At 46.6% G+C, this 21,165-nt stretch overlaps 1 protein-coding gene across 8 annotated transcripts in view; it reads right to left on the bottom strand.

Moving 5' to 3' along the window:
* The window catches only part of ELAVL2 (ELAV like RNA binding protein 2), a 261,383-nt gene extending 251,865 nt beyond the window's left edge, over positions 1–9,518 (bottom strand). For 3 of the 8 annotated variants that reach the window (XM_075316772.1, XM_075316784.1, XM_075316763.1), the window contains exon 1: positions 8,654–9,509. The gene's annotated coding sequence lies outside the window, so the exon portion shown is untranslated. Of the gene's footprint in view, positions 1–8,653 lie in introns of all 8 variants that reach the window. The other 5 variants (XM_075316739.1, XM_075316748.1, XM_075316754.1 and 2 more) reach the window with 4 other exon arrangements.
* Positions 9,519–21,165: the final 11,647 nt, after the last annotated feature.

Raw genomic sequence — 21,165 nt, 5'->3', positions numbered from 1 at the left:
ACAAGAAAAAGGGCATGAAAAAAGTGGCAAAAATGCAACGTGTGCACATGGCTTAAGAGTCAAGATTTTATTTTTCCAGGAGCATTTTTTTGTAGGTTTTTGATCAGTGTCTAGTTTGGGGAGTTTCACTGAGGATTTTCAAAGTGAATGTACTCTTTCCCCTCAGTTTTTTTTTTAGAACTTGCTCACATGTGCAACAAAATGGATTTGACATAAGATCCAAAAGTTTGAGGATTATTTTGGAGTTTCCACTCACACTGACAAAACCTCAATGTGAACATGGCACTAGTAGGACTAACTACCATTTAAAAGGGGTTATCCAGCTTATTTTGCCTTTTTTGTAATTTCACTATGGGGCGAAATTGGGGCAGGTAAGTAGATAGTAACTACCTACCTGCTCTGCTGTCAGCCCCTCTTCCCCTGGCTCAGAGCGGTCATGTGACCGCTCCTACCGAGATTTTGCTGCTTCCTGTGGCGTCACGTCGACAGGGACAGGACCTTGTTGACGGGCTTCACAACCACTTCATGTTGCCGCCCTGCTGGTCAGGTACCATGCGTGAAGTTCCCGCCCACTTACCCCCGCGCCCTCCCACACATTCTGTAGTGCAGTGATTTAAGACGCTGCCGGTATGCTGCATGCAGCCCCTGATCCTTCTTGCAGCACGCAGGCAGTGGCCCCATTGCTGATCGCTGCCTGTGCTGAGGCTATGCAGTCAGTGCTTCAGGCTGAGGCCACACAAGGATTATATGAGACTGCTCGCATGATACTCGGCTCACGCTCCGCCGGTCCTGCGGAGGGGGGTGCCGGCCCTGCGGAGGGGAGGGATTTATCTCCCCATCTCCTCCGTTGCCGATGCAATCAGCGCTTTATATCAGAGGACAGATTCCCCGGCACTGCTCAGATGGGAGCTCTGTATACAGCTACTGCAATGATCAGCTGCCAGCCAATCAGAGGAAACAGCTGATCACTGGAGAAGCTGAATAGAGTGCGTCCTGCGCAGCACCCGGGAATCTTTCCTCTGATATAACGTGTTGTTAGAAGCAGAGCACCAAGGGAACAAGGACAGGTGAGAAGGATTTGTCTTTGTTTTTTGCATGTGTGAAGCATGGCAGAATAGGGGACAATTCTACACGATGGAAGAGGACCAGGAAAGGGGCCATTACTATAGGAAGAGCAGGATGGGCACAAGGATGGGGCACAATACTATAGGATGGGCACAAGGATGAGGCATATTAGAAATTGGGGGCATATTAGAAATCGGGGCATTACTATAGGATGGGCACAAGGCTACATTATATGTGCCCATATTGTGCTCTGCTAGAGGTTTGTGCTGGGCAGCTTACTGACAGCCAATGTGTGCAGAGGGCGGGGCTGGACAGTGAGGCTGGGAGGTGCCAGCTCTGACAGGTTTGCCAACCAAGGAAACAAAAGGGAAGTTTGGTTGAGCTGAAGGTAAATAAAGTGCCTGCAAGAATAAAGTCCTAATTCAAGAGGAACAAAAGTTAGAAAACAAAAGAATGTAGGGGTGTTTTATGACAATACAGCACAGATTAGCTTAAAACATTTTTTGGAATTTGTCGGACAACTCCTTTAATGAAAACCCCATATATCGAAGGAATCCATTTTATACCTCAGCAAACAGTGAGCATGGATATCAGGGTCCGGGGCTTAGGATGTGGTTTGTGCTTGGGGGGAGAGGCACAGCAGGGCTTAGGATGTAGCAAGTCAGGGCTTAAGACGTGGTTCGGTATGCTGAGGGCTTGGGGCATGAGTGTAGCATGGGTGGGGGGATTAGGTGGGTGAGGCGCGGTGGGGCTTAGGGTGTGGGATTGACAATATTGCTGAGGGTGTGGATTTGGCACAGCGTGGGTGTTTAGCACGGCGTGGGCTGGGCACGGTTAGGCTTAGGGTGTGGTTGAGGCACAGTGCGGCTTAGGGTGTGGGTTTGGAGGTGCGGGTGAGGCTTAGGGTGTAGGTTTGGTGGTGCGGGTGAGACAGGCTTAGTGTGTGGGTGAGGTAGTGAGGCTTAGGGTGTGGGTTTGGTGGTGCGGGTGAATCACAGTGAGGCTTAGGGTGTGGGTTTGGAGGTGCGGGTGAGGCTTAGGGTGTAGGTTTGCTGGTGCGGGTGAGGCTTAGGGTGTAGGTTTGCTGGTGCGGGCGAGGCACAGTGAGGCTTAGGGTGTGGGTTTGGTGGTGCAGGTGAGATAGGCTTAGGGTGTGGGTGAGGCACAGTGAGGCTTAGGGTGTAGGTTTGGTGGTGTGGGTGAGGGTTTGATGGTGCGGGTAAGGCACGGTGAGGCTTAGGCTGTGTGTGCACTGAGCATTTTTCAGGTGCGGTTTTGGGCTCAGAACTGCATGATTTTGCTTCCCCAGCAAAGTCTACGAGTTTTCATTTTTGCTGTCCACACACCTTTGTTTTAGCTGTTTTACTGGTTTTTTCACCCATGCAATGCATTGGATAAAAGCAACAAAACACAGCCGCGGGTGCATTTTTGCGGCCAAAAATGCATAAACGCAGCATCAAAAAACGCTGTGTGCGCACATAGCTTTAGGGTGTAGGTTTGGTGGTGTGGGTGAGGCACTGGGAGGCTTAGGGTGTGGGTTTGGTGGTGTGGGTGAGGCACAGTGAGGCTTAGGGTGTAGATTTGGTGTAGTGGGTGAGGCACTGGGAGGCTTAGGGTGTGGGTTTGGTGGTGTGGGTGAGGCACTGGGAGGCTTAGGTGGTGTGGGTGAGGCACTGAGGCTTGGGGTGTGGGTTTGGTGGTGTGGGTGCAGTGAGGCTTAGGGTGTGGGTTTGGTGGTGTGGGTGAGGCACAGTGAGGCTTGGGGTGTGGGTTTGGTGGTGTGGGTGAGGCACAGTGAGGCTTGGGGTGTGGGTTTGGTGGTGTGGGTGCAGTGAGGCTTAGGGTGTGGGTTTGGTGGTGTGGGTGAGGCACAGTGAGGCTTGGGGTGTGGGTTTGGTGGTGTGGGTGAGGCACAGTGAGGCTTGGGGTGTGGGTTTGGTGGTGTGGGTGCAGTGAGGCTTAGGGTGTGGGTTTGGTGGTGTGGGTGCAGTGAGGCTTAGGGTGTGGGTTTGGTGGTGTGGGTGAGGCAGTGAAGCTTAGGGTGTGGGTTTGGTGGTGTGGGTGAGGCACAGTGAGGCTTGGGGTGTGGGTTTGGTGGTGTGGGTGCAGTGAAGCTTAGGGTGTGGGTTTGGTGGTGTGGGTGCAGTGAAGCTTAGGGTGTGGGTTTGGTGGTGTGGGTGCAGTGAGGCTTAGGGTGTGGGTTTGGTGGTGTGAGTGAGGGTGCAGTGAAGCTTAGGGTGTGGGTTTGGTGGTGTGGGTGAGGCAGTGAGGCTAAGGCTGCTTTCACATCTGTTTTTTCCTGAGCGGCACAATCGGCGCTTTGCAGAAAAAACGCAACTTTTTTTGCTGCCGGCTGCGGTTTTTTGCATAGACTTACATTAGTGCCATATTGTGCAGCATGGGCTTGCGCTCGGTCCAGTTTTTGCCACATGCGGCAGATGTGGCGGCCGGATGGAACGTTGCCTGGCACGTTTTTTAGTCCGGCAAAAAAAACCCGCATCGCGCCGCATCCGGCGCGATTTGCAATGCATGCCTATGGACGCCGCATGCAGCAAAAAACGCATCTGGCTGCCGCATGCATTTTTCCACCGCGCATGCTCAGCCTGCCGCAAGCGGCAAAAACCGGATGGGACGCATGTAAAAAATGTATGCAAAGGATGCGGTATTGTCGCCGCATCCGTTGCATAGGTTTTAGGCTATGTGCGCACGTTGCGTACTAGCCCTGCAGATATTTCTGCAGCGATCTGAAGAGCACATGTGCGCTTTAGATCGCTGCAGAAATGTCCGTAGTGAGCGCCGATTCCATGCGCTCTGCCTGCAGCTCCTGCCATAGACAGAGCAGGAGCTGCCGGCAAAGCGCAGGAAAGAAGTGACATGTCACTTCTTTTTGCGCAGCGCTTCGGCAGTGGCCGAAGCGCTGCGCTCTTAGACGCCACGTGCGCACGGCCCCTGCACAATCTCCATAGACTGTGCAGGGGCCGCAGGACGCATGCAGTTACGCTGCGCTACAAAGCGCAGCGTAACTGCATGTTTTTACGCAACGTGCGCACATAGCCTTAGAGCCGGATTAGCCGGCTCTGCTAAAACCAGGGGTGTGAAAGCAGCCTTAGGGTGTAGGTTTGGTGGTGTGGGTGAGGCAGTGAGGCTTAGGGTGTGGGTTTGGTGGTGTGGGTGAGGCAGTGAGGCTTAGGGTGTGGGTTTGGTGGTGAGGCACTGCAATGCTTAGGGTGTGGGTGAGGCAGTGAGGCTTAGGGTGTGGGTTTGGTGGTGAGGCACTGCAATGCTTAGGGTGAGGCAGTGAGGCTTAGGGTGTGGGTTTGGTGGTGTGGGTGAGGCAGTGAGGCTTAGGGTGTGGGTTTGGTGGTGAGGCACTGCAATGCCTAGGGTGAGGCAGTGAGGCTTAGGGTGTGGGTTTGGTGGTGAGGCACTGCAATGCCTAGGGTGAGGCAGTGAGGCTTAGGGTGTGGGTTTTGTGGTGAGGCACTGCAATGCTTAGGGTGTGGCACAGTGTGGGTTTAGTGGGGGGGATAAGGCAGTGTGAAGCTTAGGGTGAGGCACAGTGTGGGGTTGGTGGTGTTGGGGCGGTATGGTGGAGCTTAGGGTGTGGGTGAGGCACAGTGTGGGGTTGGTGGTGTTGGGGCGGTATGGTGGAGCTTAGGGTGTGGGTGAGGCACAGTGTGGGTTTAGTGGGGGGATAAGGCAGTGTGAAGCTTAGGGTGAGGCACAGTGTGGGTTTGGTGGTGTTGGGGAGGTATGGTGGAGCTTAGGGTGTGGGTGAGGCACAGTGTGGGTTTAGTGGGGGGGATAAGGCAGTGTGAAGCTTAGGGTGTGGCACAGTGTGGGGTTGGTGGTGTTGGGGCGGTATGGTGGAGCTTAGGGTGTGGGTGAGGCACAGTGTGGGTTTAGTGGGGGGATAAGGCAGTGTGAAGCTTAGGGTGAGGCACAGTGTGGGTTTGGTGGTGTTGGGGGGGTATGGTGGAGCTTAGGTGTGGGGGAGGCACGGCGGGGATGAGGTAACCGCACTCCCGCTATTCTAATGGTGCATGTGCCGCCCCCTACACACAAATAAAAGGTGGCAAGTAGGAGCCCCGTGAAGAAAGTTCCCGCTGCGAGTCCCCGCAATGCTGTGCAAACAAGCACCCGTCAGGTTATATAACGGTCCACATTCCAGCGCAATTCCCGCCTTTTCTTGCACACTCACGTGTCTAAGCTGTTCGGGGGGGACCTTGCCGGTTCAGCATCCGGGGCGTGTTGGAAGGGCGCGCACCAGACGAGAAACCACTTTCCTCCACTGCAGTGCAGGTCGCCAGTAAACCGGCGCCGGACAGAATCGGGGGAACCGAGTGCAGCCTCAGCCCGCGCGGCCACACAACTGTTAGCGAGCGGTCGCCGCCCGCGAGGGCAAGATATAGCTTCCCGCTGTGACGTCACAGAGGCGGGGCGAATAGAACGTTACCCTGGCAGAGTAGCGGGAGGGCTAGGACGGACGTGTGAGAGCGCAGGTGGCCGTGATTGAGCGCAGAGCAGCCCTGCGCTGAGGTGGCTCCTGCTGGCTCCCATACACCTGCGTGCACCATAGGTTGGTCGTTACTGCACAGAATGCCTGGTTGTGTTCAGACTCGGTCAGTCATATACACTGGTCTGCGGCTACTGAGTGATGGCTGTGTGTGGGTGACATAATGTCCGCCCAGAGGAGACAGTGCGTGCTCAGGTGCACACTATGGAATAGCCTCGTCCCAGCAATTCCATTCACTGCTAATTGTAGTAGGCAGCTGACCAGACCTGATAGGGCGTATTAGGCTGGGGTGACTGGAATCAGGCAACCCACATTGGGGCCATTTGTCAAGCACAGAGTTTACATTTTGGCTAAAATAAATATATCTATATGCATATTAGTCGCAAACTGGCAAAAAATAGCGTATATTAAAAAATAAGATCACATAGAATATATACATTCTATATATACAGTATATAAGTCTTCCTAGAGTTGCAACTTGGCTCAAAAAAGTACATTATATATATATATACACACACACACACACACACACACGTGTGGTATATATATATATGTGTGTATGTATATATGTGTATGTATATATATATATATATATATATATATATATATTACACACATGCTATACTCTGTTGCACTGCGGCTCAGAAAATGTTAGTTATATACATTTTTTTTTTCTTTAAGCTAAGATAGTATAGTGCATGTCTATGTAATGTAAAAACAAAACCGGGGGGGGGGGGGGGGGTCAAATGGCAGCTGTGAGGCACCTACATATATCAGACAGCTGATAGACCAGTCATACACAACTACATGGGGTCTAAATAGAAGGTCTTAGGGTATGTGCGCACGTTGCTTTTTACCTGCTTTTTACCTGCTTTTTTGCTGCTTTTTCTTCTGCGCTGTTTAATGCCAGAATGGATGTGTTCTTCTATTCAAGCAAAGTCTATGGGAATTTGGGTTTCTTGTTCACACTATGTTGTTCAAAATGCTGCCTTTTTGTGGCAGAACTTTGGTCAAAAACTCAGCTTTTCAAAGAAGCAACATGTCAATTGTTTTTGCCATTTGGGTTTTGCACTGCAAAGCTGAGTTTTTGACCAAAGTTCTGCCACAAAAAGGCAGCATTTTGAACAACATAGTGTGAACAAGAAACCAAAATTCCCATAGACTTTGCTTGAATAGAAGAACACATCCATTTTGGCATTAAACAGCGCAGAAGAAAAAGCAGGTAAAAAGCAGGTAAAAAGCAACGTGCGCACATACCCTTAACCTCTCACCACCGCACCGATAATCATGGAACCCTAGCCTGAATTAATTACCGCCCAGCTTCATAAAACATGACCCCTGCAATATAAAGCTGGAGATCTTGATCCCTTCTTGCTGGATCTACATTCTGATATTTGGGAAAAGTGCAAGTAAAGCCAAAAAAAAAAGTGGAAAGTTGTGATTAGATTGTTGCTGATTTCTGGCCGCTCCCACTATGTGTGCAGATGTGCAGGCGCTGGGATTCACTGCTACCTGACATTACAGTAGATGAGATGGACAGTGCCTGTGATGAGAATATTCGGAGGAAGCATTGCAGCCACGGATCTATAGGCTTAGGCATGATGCTTCCTAAAATAAGAGCTCAATGTGCAAGTCTACATACATCTAATCAGAACAAAGTAGCCGATTACCGAGTGAAGTTCACTTCACACTTCTATTACTGTGCTGTACAAAATGAAAAGAAGCCATTGCTAGCTGCAATCGGTAATGTGCTGGCCGCTATCATTTGCGTGTTGGCTATTACCGTTAGCGCGCTGGCTGCTACAGTTAACAAGCCAGCTTCTACCGTTAGTGTGCTGGCTGCTCCCATTGGTGTGCATGCTGGCTGCTCCCATTGGTGTGCATGCTGGCTGCTCCCATTGGTGTGCATGCTGGCTGCTCCCATTGGTGCGCGTGTTGACTGCTACCATTGGTGCGCGTGTTGACTGCTACCATTGGTGCGCGTGTTGACTGCTACCATTGGTGCGCGTGTTGACTGCTACCATTGGTGCGCTTGTTGACTGCTACCATTGGTGCGCTTGTTGACTGCTACCATTGGTGCGCTTGTTGACTGCTACCATTGGTGCGCTTGTTGACTGCTACCATTGGTGCGCTTGTTGACTGCTACCATTGGTGCGCGTGTTGACTGCTACCATTGGTGCGCGTGTTGACTGCTACCATTGGTGCGCTTGTTGACTGCTACCATTGGTGCGCGTGTTGACTGCTACCATTGGTGCGCGTGTTGACTGCTACCATTGGTGCGCGTGTTGACTGCTACCATTGGTGCGCGTGTTGACTGCTACCATTGGTGCGTGTGTTGACTGCTACCATTGGTGCGTGTGTTGACTGCTACCATTGGTGCACTTGTTGACTGCTACCATTGGTGCACTTGTTGACTGCTACCATTGGTGCGTGTGTTGACTGCTACCATTGGTGCGCGTACTGGCTGCTACCATTGGTGCGCGTACTGGCTGCTACCATTGGTGCGCGTACTGGCTGCTACCATTGGTGCGCGTACTGGCTGCTACCATTGGTGCGCGTACTGGCTGCTACCATTGGTGCGCGTACTGGCTGCTACCATTGGTGCGTGTACTGGCTGCTACCATTGGTGCGCGTACGGGCTGCTCCCATTGGTGCGCGTACGGGCTGCTCCCATTGGTGCGCGTACGGGCTGCTCCCATTGGTGCGCGTACGGGCTGCTCCCATTGGTGCGCGTACGGGCTGCTCCCATTGGTGCGCGTACGGGCTGCTCCCATTGGTGCGCGTGCCGGCTGCTCCCATTGGTGCGCGTGCCGGCTGCTCCCATTGGTGCGCGTGCCGGCTGCTACCATTCGTGTGCCGGCTGCTACCATTCGTGTGCCGGCTGCTACCATTCGTGTGCCGGCTGCTACCATTCGTGTGCCGGCTGCTACCATTCCTGTTGTGGCTGCTCCCCTTGGTGTACCGGCTGCTACCATTAGTGTGCCAGCTGCTACCATTAGTGTGCTGGCTACTACATACAGCAATCTCTGATATCATGCACTCCTCTGATACAGGCTGAATTCATCAACTTACCTTTCGCTGTCAGCCTGTGAAGGATGCTGTCTCCCCTAATGGATGGAAATGTAGCAGGTCTCGCCTCACGCTTGGCTCTTCTTTAGGTACTGGCTGCAGTGATGATGCTACTTTACATCAAACCATAGAAAAAGGGACTGTAGAAAAATAAAGTGCTAGAAAAAAGAGCGCAGCTCCGTGTGTTCTCACTGCCACAGGCTAAACTAAGGAAGCAAACAAAGAAAGGGTGGGTGAGGCGTCACAACGCTGCCTGCTTATTCTCCCCTTATTACTGCGAGCTTTTAATTACAGATATCTGCTGCATGCTCCAGGTCCCGGAAAAATGGGGAGGGGAGAGATTTCCAGCAAAAGGTGGGGAGGTCGGTGATCTAAAATAAGAAAAGGGGAGTGGGGCTTGGGGAGAGTGAGGTGGAGCAGCGCGGAGATGCCTATGAGAAGGAGCGCCCCGTGAGCAGCCCGTGCAGCCGGCTCCGTGCTCTACACCTGCCCAGGATACTGGCGCTCTGCGCTCGCAGCCTCCAGCTCAGCTCCTGTTGGTGAGCATTGAGCACGCCCTCCATGGAGCACACACCCAGGATGAGCAGCGGGGGGCGGACCCGGGCATCATCTGCAACAGCGCTGTACATTACCTATGGAGAAGGCTTCCAGGAGCCAAGGACTTCACAAGGTCACTCAGCTGCTAGGCTGCAGGGATACACATCCTCACTTCTGGATGTGACCTGTATCTGCAAGCCTGCGTGTCCCACCAGGATTGGGAGGATGGAGGGAGAAGGGAAGCTCGCTGGCTGCTCTCATCACACCATGTCAGCATTACTTCCAGGGAATCTTTCTAGAAGAGGCGTAGGTCTGAGGCTTTTCAGCTATCTGAGGTCCTGCTAAAATGCTGATCGTACATGTCCTTCAACCCCCATGAATCATTAATCATCGCATTACAATCTATCCTCCCTCGTGTCCTTTGTGCAAACTTCAAGAACGCCCTCACATGTCCTGTAGTGCACATAGAAGCTGCTGAGTGATCTTACACTGGTCTCCAGCTTGTCTGGGCTGCATTTAGAAGCACATGTTCACCCCATTGTACTGGGCACTAGCAGGCAATGGACCATCCTACAATGTCCACCGCCACATTCTGCAGTGCCATAAGGACACAAGTTACTGCTGCTTACACGTATGGCTGGGACATCATCCTATGGATTCCTTTTTCTGTCCATATAGTAACTAGAATGTGTTGCAGCACTGCTTCTCTGGCATTAATCTGTAGGTAAATTTGGTTTTCTTCTCCAGACCTGTGTATGACTGCAACCTGCACCCCAGAACTATAGTGATGCGATGTTTCAGCACCATGGACAGTTCCCTAATCTCTGCTGCCTGCTTCAGTGCTGTATGATTGTGCACAGCATGTCTGCAGTAAGGTCTCTAAGTACCCTGCACATGAATGCAGACTATTCCTCTCCTTACAGTATAGGGGTATGTCAGTCTGCCCCCCCAACTTCCCGGGATCAGCTTTTGTTTTAGAAATAAACTGCTGCCACACTGCTTCCTTTGCATTTTTTTTTATCCCATGGGAAGATGAAGTCTAAAATCCATCCTGCCTTATCCTTCTTTGCTCCGGGGACCAGAGGGCAGATGAGTAGGCTTCAGATCAGATAGAATTTTCAGTTGTTTTTTAGCAACAAAAATGTTGTATTGATGGCCAGATTAAGAGATAGTAATAAAAAACCCGACCCTTTATAATGAGCTACACAGAGAATTTTTGCTTCAGCTCAAGGACAAACCATGGCACAATTTTAGTCCCCTTTTGAAATGCATCACATGAGATTTCTTTTTAAAAAAAAATAATATATGATAACTTAAAGGGAACCTGTCAGGTGCAACATGCACTCAGAAGCACAAGCAGTTCTGGGTGTATATTGCTAATCCCTGCATAACCGTCCCTGTATACACTAGCATAGATAAAGAGATCTTTAGAAAAAGTATTTCTAAAGATCTTATATCATATGCTAATGAGGTCAGCGACTAGTCGCAAGGGCATTAGTTCCTGCGCTCATTCTGTCATCTTAGCATGTTGGCATGCCAATGCAACGTCATCAGCGGTGACGCACGTATACGTGTCTGCTGTCACCACTGATCACAAGTCCCGGCATTTTTGGTCATGTGCACTAGACCTCACTGAAGCCGGGACGCATACACCTGGCTTCATACTGCACATGACCGGAAGTGCAGGCATTTTGATCAGCGGTGACAGCGTACACAGTTACACACGTCACCACTGATGACGCTAGGCAATGGTCTTTGAATAGCATGTTAGTACACCCCTGTGGGTGTACTAACATGCTAAGAGGAGGAAATGAGTGGAGGAACTAACGCCCCTGAGACTAGACCCTGCACCTATTAGGATATCGTAAAGGATCTTTAAATACTTGTTCTAAAGATCTTTTTAAATACTTGTTCTAAAGATCTATCTGTGCTACTAGATGCAGGAATAGTTATGCAGGGATTGGAAATATGCACTCAGAACTGCTTGTGGTTCTGTGTGCATATTGCACCTGACAGGTTCCCTTTAACTTAGCATAGTGGCTCAGTGATTAGCACTGTTGCTTTACTGAACTTGGGTCCTGGGTTCAAATCCCACCAAGAACAACATCTGCAATGAGTTTGTATGTGCTCCCTGTGTTTGTGTAGGCTGCATTCTCTGGTTTTCTCACACACTCCAAGGGCATACAAATAGGAATTTAGATTGTGAGCCCCAATGAGAATATTGATGATAATTATTGATGAGCGAGCACTACCATGCTCGATTGCTCGGTACTTCTAAAGAGCAGGTGGATGATTGGATGAGCAAGGCAAAAACAAAAACCTCAAATTCGCTTAAAAATATTCTTTAATGATATATATTAAAAAATTTTTTTAAAACACCCAATGTAATAAACACACGAGGACCAATAAAAGGGGTGGGGGGAGGAGCTTTGATATATGGGATCCCTATAGAGCCCTATGGGATCTAGCTCCTACCTACCAACGGAGTGTTTTACGCCGTAACTGTTTTGGGCGCCCCCGCTCCACGTCGGCTTTCCCTCAAAATGGCCCTAACAGCTAGTGAATTAAAATAATAATTACACTCTAAATGGCCAAGTAGTGATATTAAATTATGCTGGATATAATACAAAAGTTAATATCCTCCAAAATGGGAGGTTTAACAAAAAAGACAAAAAAACCTCATGTGCCAAGCCTCAAAAAAAGTAATAGACAAATTTTGGGCAACCAGTATTGCAATGAGGCACTGAGGCACTGCAGAGCAACTTCTTTCAGGGAAGTAATTAATTTATATCGCTTTCCCTGACTGTGATTAATACTATGTTTAACTCTGCTCATAAACTATTTCTGTGACTGCTTGAGGGCACTGCATTATATATCTAAAGTGTGCACTGTCCTGTTGGCAAGTTTATGTATGAAGTTTGTCCATGAACAATGGCCAGGTTATGTGAGGGGGAAGGATATTGAGTGATGGAATGTATATATATATATAAAAAATGGTATTTTCCTCATTCATATCCTTCACTACATATTTGTTTGAAGGACCTTTTTGTGCCATACTGGTTGCCCAAAATTTGTCTATTACTTTTTTTTGAGGCTTGGCACATGAGTTTTTTTTGTCTTTTTTGTTAAACCTCCCATTTTGGAGGATATTAACTTTTGTATTATATCCAGCATAATTTAATATCACTACTTGGCCATTTAGAGTGTAATTATTATTTTAATTCACTAGCTGTTAGGGCCATTTTGAGGGAAAGCCGACGTGGAGCGGGGGCGCCCAAAACAGTTACGGCGTAAAACACTCCATTGGTAGGTAGGAGCTAGATCCCATAGGGCTCTATAGGGATCCCATATATCAAAGCTCCTCCCCCCCCACCCCTTTTATTGGTCCTCGTGTGTTTATTACATTGGGTGTTTTGAAAAAATTTTTTAATATATATCATTAAAGAATATTTTTAAGCGAATTTGAGGTTTTTGTTTTTGCCTTTCTATACTCTATTCGGATACACTGTATACGTTCCTCGATGATTGGATGAGCACAACTCGAGTGCCTGAGTATAATGTTGATTTTCTGGTCCTGAGGAAGAGGTCCCTGCACCTTGAAACGCGTAGACCTATGGAATAAAAGAGTGATTAAACTATCAACATCTCTACATCTTATTTGGCGGATTGCGCGGGTTTAACCCCTTTTTCTCCTCCTACACTGAAGACTTCTGCACGTGGGGCCGCGGCAGCCGCCATTATCCTATGCTATCTACGGTGGTTGTGACCCTTCACAACCATTTTTGGTGAGTGTATTTATCTATATACTAACCTGTACTTATCTGGTAAAACCCTATCAGCGCTTCTGTTTTTTAGCACTATTGTTATAGGTAATGGATTATGTTCCTGAGCTTTCACTACACCCCACCGTTTGGCCTGCTATAAAGGCATAAAAAGCAGCTACTAATACAACCTTGTCATCTTGGAGTTCTGGGATAGAATATGATCCAACAACAACATCTGTGTAGGGTTCATACATTCTCCCCATGTTTCCATGGGTTTCCTCTGGTTATTCACCACTCAAAGATATTAGTGCTAAGTGAAGAAATACAATAAATTATCCTAAATTCTATAGTTGCATCAGCTGTAAAGGTAAATGATGTCCGACTTAATGAACAGCTTCTTTATTTTTTGAATATTAATACATGGGACATTACATTCATTTATAAAAACACTATGTAACATCTGCATCAAATCAAGGATACATATGCTATCATAGCCATTTTATAAATTAATGTAATGTCCCATGTATTAATAGTCAAATATTGAATAACCTGTTCATTGAGCCGGACATCCTTTACTTTCTATGCTGAATTCAGGCCATGGTGGAGCCCCTGTCCAAGCTTTGAGCAGAAGTTGGATATTTGCAAGGTGAGCTGGGCTTTCTATTACACTTGCATCAGCTGTGGTGAGTTGTAAAGTTGCATTCTTGGTCAGTCATGGATTTCTGCAGTCAGTATATCTAACTGCAGCCTGCCAAATCCTAACGGTATGCAATATGCTCATTGTCAGAATTGCACTCCGTTTGCTTTCAAGGGCCATCATTACATCAATTATATGTGATTTGCATACTTGTGATCACATGCTGAGTAGATTCTATGCCTTCATCTCTTAATGCACCTAATGTTCTATTACATGACTGCAAAGGTGAAAATTACATAACAACCTCCCCAGAAGGAATATTGCACGCCGTTAGCATTCAGCAAGCTGCAGTCAGATGAACTGCAAAAATTCTTCCCTGCCCAGAATGCCCCTTTTAATGCAAACCTGTCGGATAGTTTCCGTTGCACTTGCACTATCTGAGCAGAGACATACAGTATTCTTCAGATTATAAGACGCACTTTTCCTCCCAAAAGTTTGGTAGGAAAATGAGAGGTGCGTCTTATAATTCCAATGTAGCTTACCGGGAGATGGTGGAGAATGGTCACAGGAGGCAGGAGCAATGATGCAGGAGCTGTGCTGGGGGTGCTGTGATGTGGGTGGTAAGGCAGTGGCCATCCTGAAAATGACAGTGCGGTTTTCAAATCATGGTGCCCAGAGTTAGCACGTGTGCATATAGAGCTCTCTGTTCAATATCAAATCTGTGCATTTGCTGCCTCCAGCACACTGATCTCCAGCAGCGGACGTAAGGAAAATGGCACCCAGAGATGGTGCGTGCGCAGATTAGATCTCAGCTTGTCATTGAGCATCTGGGACACCCACCTGTTGTGACTGTCATCCAAGTGGATACTGGTGTGGAGCTCCCTCTGGTGACCAGGAATGGTAATGGAGCTGAGTTGGAATCTGTGATTCAGACAGGTGATGGAATTAATTGGGAATCCAGGAAATCCTATTGCAGATCAGCCTAGTTTATTTAGAAGAGCATTGTGTGCTTGGCGGTGGCTGGTGATAGATGTTCCTGCCTGCTTCTGAAGATGGCTGGGAGTTTTCCCTTCTGATTTTCCCATTTATTTGGTGCCTGAATCCACTCCAGATACTGTAAGTTTACTGTTTCTGTGCTTAATTGCTGGATTTGCACTTAAGAGTGTTTCTGCATATTCCATTTGGTTCTGTGTTTGGTTTCTTGTACAATACAGACCAAAAGTTTGGACACACCTTCTTCTCATTCAAATAGTTTTCATTTTTTTCATGACTCTAAAAATTGTAGATTCACATTGAAAGCATCAAACCTATGGATTAACACATGTGGAATGAAATACTTAACAAAAAAGTGTGAAACTACTGAAAATATGTCTTATATTCTAGGTTCTTCAAAGTAGCCACCTTTTGGTTTGATTACTGCTTTGCACACAAAGTTTATTGCTTGGAAATTCGGAGATTTTGGCAGTTCATAGAAAAAAAATAATTTACACTTTACTCAAAAATACCTATAAACAGAAAAATCAGAAAAACTGCCAATTTTGCAGTGGTCTCTAAATTTTTGCCAGAGCTGTACAGTCATGGACAAAAGTTTTGAGAATGACACCAAAATTATATTTTCACATGATCTGTTGCCCTCTGGTTTTTAATTGTGTTTGTCTGATGTTTACATCACATACAGAAATATAATTGCAATCATATTATGAGTACCAAAAGGTTATATTGACAGTTAGAATGAGGTAATGCAGCAAGTCAATATTTGCAGTGTTGACCCTTCTTCTTCAGGACCTCTGCAATTCTCCCTGGCATGCTCTCAATCAACTTCTGGACCAAATCCTGACTGATAGCTGTCCATTCTTGCATAACCAATGCTTGCATTTGTTGGTTTTTGTTTGTCCACCCGTCTCTTGATGATTGCCCACAAGTTCTCAAATCGGATTAAGATCTGGGGAGTTTCTAAGGCCATGGACCCAAAATCTCTATGTTTTGTTCTATGAGCCATATAGTGATCACCTTTGCTTTATGGCAAGGTGCTCTATCATGCTGGAAAAGGCATTGTTGGGCGCCAAACTGCTCTTGGACAGTTGGGAGAAGTTGCTCTTGGAGGACATTCTGGTACCATTCTTTATTCATGGCTGTGTTTTTAGGCAAGACTGTGAGTGAGCCGATTCCCTTGGCTGAGAAGCAACCCCACACATGAATCGTTTCAGGATGCTTAACAGTTGGCATGAGACAAGACTGGTGGTAGCGCTCACCTCTTCTTCTCCTAATAAGCTGTTTTCCAGATGTCCCAAACAATCGAAAAGGGGATTCATCTGGGAAAATGACTTTACCCCAGTCCTCAGCAGTCCACTCCCTGTACCTTTTGCAGAATATCAGTCGGTCCCTGATGTTTTTTCTGGAGAGAAGTGGTTTCTTTGCTGCCCTCCTTGAAACCAGGCCTTGCTCAAAGAGTCTCCGCCTCACAGTGCGTGCAGAAGCACTCACACCAGCCTGCTGCCATTGCTGAGCTAGCTCGGCACTGCTGGTAGTCCAATCCCACAGCTGAAACAGTTTTAAGATACGGTCCTGGCGTTTGCTGGTCCTTCTTGGGCGCCCAGGAGCCTTTTTGGCAACAATGGAAGCTCTTTCCTTAAAATTCTTGATGTTGCGATAGATTGTTGACTGAGGTGCAATCTTTGTCGCTGCGATACTCTTCCCTGTTAGGCCATTTTTGTGCTGAGCAATGATGGCGGCACGTGTTTCTTTAGAGATAACCATGGTTAACTGAAGAGAAACAATGATACCAAGCACCAGCCTCCTTTTAAAGTGTCCAGTGGTGTCATTCTTTCATAATCATGACTGATTGATCGCCAGCCCTATCCTCATCAACACCCACACCTGTGTTAATGGAACAATCACTAAAACAATTTTAGCTGCTCCTTTTAAGGCAGGAATGCAATGATGTTGAAATGTGTTTTGGGGGTTAAAGTTCATTTTCTTAGCCAATATTGACTTTGCAAGTAATTGCTGTTAAGATGATCACTCTTTATGACATTTTGGAGTATATGCAAATTGCCATTAGAAAAACTTAAGCAGCAGACATTGTAAAAATTAATATTTGTAGCACTCTCAAAACTTTTGGCCATGACTGTATGTGTGTGTGTGTGTGTGTGTGTGTGTGTGTGTATATATATATATATATATATATATATATATAATCTGTAGTACCCGGGCTAACTCTCTGTCTCTCTCCCAGTCTCTGTCTGTGTGTCGCTATCTGTCTGTCTCTTTCTTTGTCTGTCTGTTTCTATCTCTCCGTCTGTTTTTGTATCAGTCTGTCTCTAACTCTGTGTCTGTCTGTCTCTCTATCTCTGTGTCTTTCTGTGTCTGTCTGTCTCTTTCCCCGTCTGTCTCTTTCCCCATCTGTCTCTTTCCCCTTCTGTCTTTTTCCTGGTGTGTCTCTTTTCTGGTGTGTCTCTTTCCCCATCTGTCTTTGTCTGTCTCTCTGTCTGTCTCTTTCCAGGTCTGCCTCTTTCCCCGTCTGCCTCTTTCCCCGTCTGTCTCTTTCCCCGTCTGCCTCTTTCCCCGTCTGCCTCTTTCCCCGTCTGCCTCTTTCCCCGTCTGCCTCTTTCCCCGTCTGCCTCTTTCTCCGTCTGCCTCTTTCTCCGTCTGCCTCTTTCTCCGTCTGCCTCTTTCTCCGTCTGCCTCTTTCCCCGTCTGCCTCTTTCCCCGTCTGCCTCTTTCCCCGTCTGCCTCTTTCCCCGTCTGCCTCTTTCCCCGTCTGCCTCTTTCCCCGTCTGCCTCTTTCCCCGTCTGCCTCTTTCCCCGTCTGCCTCTTTCCCCGTTTGTCTGTCTGTCTCTTTCACCATCTGTCTCTTTCTCTCTTTCTGTCTCTAGCTCTCTGTCTCTTTCCCTGTCTGTCTCTCTCGATCTGTCTGTCTGTCGGTCTGTCTCTTTCTATCTCTCTCTATCCGTCTCCCCACTGACATTATATTACCTCACACATAAGCTTCTTATACTAACACTGTCCTTTGTTCCTATAGCAACCCAATCACAGCTGATATTAATAAACTGTAGTTCCAGGCTTCATGCACTTTAATGGAGGCATGTTTTTTGGAGAGTAACTGTAAAGCACGGGGTTAAATTTTCCTGTCAAAGCATAGTCTATGACGTTCCCTGGGTCACATGAGGCGTCTGTGCAAAATTTCGTGATTGTAAATGCGACTGTGCGGATTCCTTTAGCGGACATACACACACACACACACACACACATACATACACTCATCTTTATATATTAGATACCGTATATACTGTGTGTGTGTGTAATCCATACAAAAAACTTTAAATGTGGTTTTCTGAAAAACACTTTTTTCAAATCGGTGGGCACGAGATCTCCAGAATCAATTGGTGAATTGAGTCAAGCTTGTGCGCACATTTTCAGTTTATAACTAGAATCAAGTCAAATTTCTTTTTTTTTTGTCATTTTAACAGGCCTCTAATTGTGCCAAAAATTGATACTCAATTTTCAGCATAACGCCATTTTTTTAATTTTCACTTTTTTATTTTTTTTTGTTTTTTTTAATTTTGCTGCTGGTGATAGCAACAGTGATAGTAATTAAGAATTCCTTTTGTTATTTTTTTGGTTTCAGACAAGTACAACAGCCAGAATCCTGGCCACTGTTCACCACTGTCTTGTTTTCCTTGCCCACTTCACTGCATTTTTCCAGTACTAAATTATTCTCTTTTCATGATATAAAAATTGTAAGCATACTTCAAATATCTGTAAATATATTATAAAAGCAAAACTCTATCCCAAAAATCCTTATACTTTTCACAAAAAATAATCGCAAAATCAGCCTAAAAATCAGGCTTCTAGGATAGAAGACTAGAAATGTGACTCTGCCCTAATTCGTAGTAAAAAAAATTGTTTAAGCAGACTTGTTTACTTTCCTTTTGGGCGTTTTTACATTTTTCTGTCCATTATGTCAGAATGCAATATTGGAGCAGAGATAGACAACAATAAGAATTACCATATGTTTACCATTTAAGTGTCCCATGATATAATCTGGGCCTATTTCCAGAATATAGTACCAATTTTTATAATTAAGTCCATGAAAAAGAGAGGGAAGGGACTCACCAAGTATGCGATAAAAAAGCTGTTTTATTCGACCATCAGGTCAGGGGTAGAGGCGTGAGGGAGTTGGGCACACACAATCCGTCGGACAACGGCCGTTTCGCGTCTTTACAACCGACGCTTCCACGAGTCCATGGAGTCCAGTCAATTTTTATAATTAATATGAACACACAATTTTAAATATTGTAAGTAAAAGTTTTTGTTTTATTCATATTTATATCCCCTCCCCCATGTTTGCTATTAGTTGCAGTGATGAACACTAATGTGAATTACTATTAAAAGAAGATGGGTGTTCACCAATGTGACTTTGAATTGATATGCCAATAAGGCTGAAAGACTATGCTAGATCTGTAATCTCTTTCACTCCAGCTCTATTCCAGTGCAGCATCACCTCTTCTTGAGTTACAGACAGCCTCTATGCTGTGTGACTTCAGGCAAAGGAGCAATCAGTCATTCAGAAGGAGGTGGTGCTGGGTAGGGAATAGAGCTGGATTGACAGAATCTTCAAATCTCCAAATAGTTCTTCAGCCTCAGTTACATATTAATGCATTAATTTTTTCTCCAGTCCCTCTTAGGCGGGCTTTGCATGCTGCGACATCGGTAACAATGTGTTACCGACGCTGCAGCGATAGTACCCGCCCCCGTCGCAGGTACGATATCTTGTGATTGCTTCACATGCACTCACCTGCCCTGCGACATCGCTCTGGCCGGCGAACTGCCTCCTTACTAAGGGGGCGGGTCGTGCGGCGTCATAGCGACGTCACACGGCACGCAGCCAATAGAAGCGGAGGGGCGGAGATGAGCGGGACGTAAACATCCCGCCCACCTCCTTCCTTCCGCATAGCCGGCCGGGACGCAGGTAGGAGATGTTCCTCGCTCCAGTGGCTTCACACACAGCGATGTGTGCTGGCTGCTGGAACGAGGAACAACATCGTACCATCGCAGCAGCGGCATTATGGAAATGTCGGACCCTACACCGATCATACAATAATGATGCTTTTGCGCTCGTTAATCGTATGTAAAAGGCTTTACACACTACGATGTCGACAGCGACGCCAGATGTGCGTCACTTTCGATTTGACCCCACCGACATCGCACCTGCGATGTCGTAATGTGCAAAGCCCGCCTTAGAATGATTTTATGCAAGTCTGCACATTTTGTACAAATTTTGAGAGATTTAACCAGGACATGCAAATTGTTATGCTAAAACATCATAAAAAGATAAAAACAAAAATAAAAAGCATTTTTTATTTTGTGCAACATTTTTGAACCACATATATATTTTTTAAGTATTTGGCACAAAACAAGAATACCACGTGACAAAGTAGTGACTTAACCCTCCTTCCTACAAATGATGAATTGGGCCAATATGTTGACCTCTCCACCCCTCCTGAACGTTTGACTGTCTTTGCGGAAAAGACCAGTGTTTCCCCACCTGTGGCACTCAAGGTGCTGCAAAAGTACAATTCCAGTCATTCCCTGGCAGCTGCAGTCTGATAACATATAATGGAACTTGTAGTTTTGCAAGAGCTGGAAAGCCACAGCATCATAAAGGAACTGGTTTTATCATTTTTGTGAAATTGACAGTGAAAAATGGAGGAAATTACAAATGGTTAAACTAAAAATGTTAAGTATTTTCATTTTTCTATTCAGGACATTGCAGAATTAATATTTGGGGCTGCATGAGTTCTGCCGGCTGTGAAGAGCTACAGTTCATTGAGGGAACTCCCTTCGGAAACTTGGCCACAGAGCAGTATTCCAACATAACAGCACCAAACATACCTCCAAGACGACCACTGCCTTGCTAAAGAAACTGAGAGTAAAGATGCTGGACTGGCCAAACATGTCTGCAGCACTAAACGCTAGAAAACCTCTTGTGTGGCATCAGCAAAGTTTCCACAGTCAGTGATAGTTTGGGGAGCCATGTCATCTGCTGGTGTAGGTCCACTGTGTTTTATCAAGATCAAAGTCAGCGCAGCCATCTGGAAATTTTGGAGCACTTCATGCTTCTCTCTGTTAACAACCTTTTTGGAGTTGGAAATTTCATTTTCCACCAGGACTTGGCACCTGTCCACACTGCCAAAAGTACCATAATTTCACTGTGCTAGATTGGCCAGCAAACCCGTCTGACCTAAACCCCATAGAGAAACCCAGCAATGCAGACGAGCTGAAGGCGTCTATAAAAGCAATCGGGGCTTCCATAACACCTCAGCAGTGTCACAGGCTGATCGCCTCCATGCCCTTCTGCATTGATGTAGTAATTCATGCAAAAAGAGCCCGACCAAGTATTGAGTGTATTTACTGTACATACTTGTCAGTAGGCCAACATTTCTGAGTTTAAAATCATTTTTTCAGTTGATCTTATATAATATTCTAATATTCTGAGATAATGACTTTTGGGTTTTCATTGGCTGTAAGCCCTAATCATCAACATTAACACAAATAAACACTTGAAATAGATCAC

This window comes from Anomaloglossus baeobatrachus, chromosome 1 (genome assembly GCF_048569485.1).
Source record: "Anomaloglossus baeobatrachus isolate aAnoBae1 chromosome 1, aAnoBae1.hap1, whole genome shotgun sequence".
Taxonomy (NCBI): Eukaryota; Metazoa; Chordata; class Amphibia; order Anura; family Aromobatidae; genus Anomaloglossus; species Anomaloglossus baeobatrachus.
This window is presented reverse-complemented; position numbering and strand designations above follow the sequence as displayed.